This window comes from Pteropus medius, unplaced genomic scaffold, assembly GCF_902729225.1.
Source record: "Pteropus medius unplaced genomic scaffold, Ma_sr-lr_union100, whole genome shotgun sequence".
Classification (NCBI taxonomy): Eukaryota; Metazoa; Chordata; class Mammalia; order Chiroptera; family Pteropodidae; genus Pteropus; species Pteropus medius.
In genome coordinates this window covers 1,290,324-1,292,527 of record NW_024352148.1, presented here as the reverse complement: position 1 = coordinate 1,292,527, position 2,204 = coordinate 1,290,324, and the positions used below count along the sequence as shown (strand labels likewise).

The window sequence follows — 2,204 nt, the reverse complement described above, 5'->3', positions numbered from 1 at the left end:
TTATCCTGAGTTCAAGGTTAAGTGCCGGTTCAGGTGATGATGAATAAAGATCAGACTTCATGTTATTTTATGAACTTGGAAATGCTCGTTTCCAACCTCGTGATAAGTTTTATTTTTTTCTCTATGCGTCACAAACAGTTTTAAGCGAGGGGAGCTCTGCTCCGAATCTTCTCCTGTCTAGAGGAGGAGCATTTGAATCGAGTAAAATAAATAAATAAGTAAAACCAGGAAAATCTGATTACCTGGAAGATAATCCTGACTGTGGAAAAACGTATCAGGCCAACATTCAGGTGAGCATTATAGGGAAGATAATAAAAGTTCACATTTAAAAATAGCAAGCATATAAAACGCACGGGACGTAGCAAACATTAGAAACTTTATTATAAATCGAAGACTGACCGTATAACTCTGCCTCGCGGAGGTGTGCGGTGCGTGGCAGAGATGCGGAGTCTGTAGCATGGGGCGGGATCACAGCCATCGGACGGCGGAGGGAACAACCGTCAGCCCGAACCGCGACGAGTTATGGTTTCTCATTAGGCAAACGTGTCTTGAATTTCCCCATTACGGAAGCGTTATTACGCCCAGTACCTATTGACCTCTAGGCCACAAATCAAAACCAGCCAGATTTACAACTCCGTCTGCGTTGGCGTGCACCGCTCGTCCGTCCCCTGGAACAGCCTCGCCTGACACTCATGACTGCAGACTGGCCGCCTTGCACGTTAGAAGTTTTAGACTTCTCTTAAATGAAAAAGCAGCAACATGAGGAAAGGTTGTGTATAACACATTGAAAAGAATTAAGTCTGAGCATTTACTTACCTAGCCAGAAAAGAAGGGACATATTTAAATTAGCAACCTGGCCGTCTTGCAGATGACGAGGCATAGAAAACAAGTATTGTAAGGAATGTGATCACCTTCGCTTTCTTTCCATAGATTTTTAACTAAAATACAGTAATCGTCATAGACCTACTTTCTATCAAATCTGTCTTTGGCCAAAAGGAAATAGAGGCCAAGACAAAGTTTACTAAATAAGAATAATAGGGAACGGGGAGCACGTCTGCTTTACACACAGAAAGTCCTGGGTTCGTGCCCCATTGGAGCCACAGTCCATGGTCTATGGCCATGACGCCCTGAACAAGCCCGATGTCTGATCTCGGCAGCTAAGCAGGGTCGGGCCTGGTTAGTACTTGGATAGGAGACCACCTAGGAAGACCAGGTGCCGTAGACATAAATAATTAAAAAAGAAGAAGAAGAAGAAGAATAGTAAATGAGGCCTCATCATGCCCCACCTGCTAAGGACAGCCCATGTGAATCTTTCCTTGGTAATGACGTATCATTTAAACCCCAAACAGTTCCTTCTTGTAACTAAGCACATAAAGCAATGAGACTCACAGCAATATTCCAGAAACATCGTTTCCAGGTGGGACATTAAAATGGCCGGGTGACTTGAAGAGGGCAGCAAGAGCCATTGATGGTGGCCACCGCTTACCGAGAATTCCTTAAAAGGCACCCAATGGCTGTATTTTCTGCTGCTGTCTGAACATCTTCAAAATACAGAGCTCTCCTGCGGCGTTGGGCGAGGCCACATTGTCAGCGCGTCAGGCGGCGTCTCCTGACACGAACCATCTGGTGGAAATGCAATTGGTTGGCGTTCACCATAATCCGACAGGGACTAGAAAGCGGTGATTTTACCAGGTACTCAGGCCAACCCAGGTCGTTGGCGTGATCAGTTCCGCCTTCGACTAATTCCGTGACGTCACCGCAGTTCCTGATGTGTCCCCATTTCCCGTGAATGTAACAGCCATCACCAGTGTCAGGCTCACAGACAGAGCTTGCTAACTAGGGTTTTAGTGCTTGTTTTCATCTAAAGATCAAGATAAAGATGAATCCCAAAAAACTTGACAAGTGAATTTGAGGATATTGGTTATTTTAGATTTAATATGTAATATACTACTAATTGCGATAAAACTAACTTGTAATTTCTGAAGTGTATTATTTCGTCTACACAAAGAATTTAAAAGAATTTAAAGATCAAGGGGAAAAAACACTGAATGCTAAGATTAGTATGTAATATTATTTGTTCTTACAGGTTTTTAAATTCCTCATTTTAACCATTTAGATTCATCTTTTTTTCTTTTTTTTTTTGGAAAAGATATTCTTTCTTTAATGAATACTTTGGTAAAATGGCCCTATTCGTTAAAGATAAA

The 2,204-nt window shown here is 42.4% G+C and overlaps 1 pseudogene; it reads left to right on the top strand.

The window, feature by feature from the left end:
• Positions 1–1,109: 1,109 nt before the first annotated feature.
• On the top strand, positions 1,110–1,225 carry LOC120589363 (uncharacterized; annotated as a pseudogene).
• The last annotated feature ends 979 nt before the right edge of the window (positions 1,226–2,204 follow it).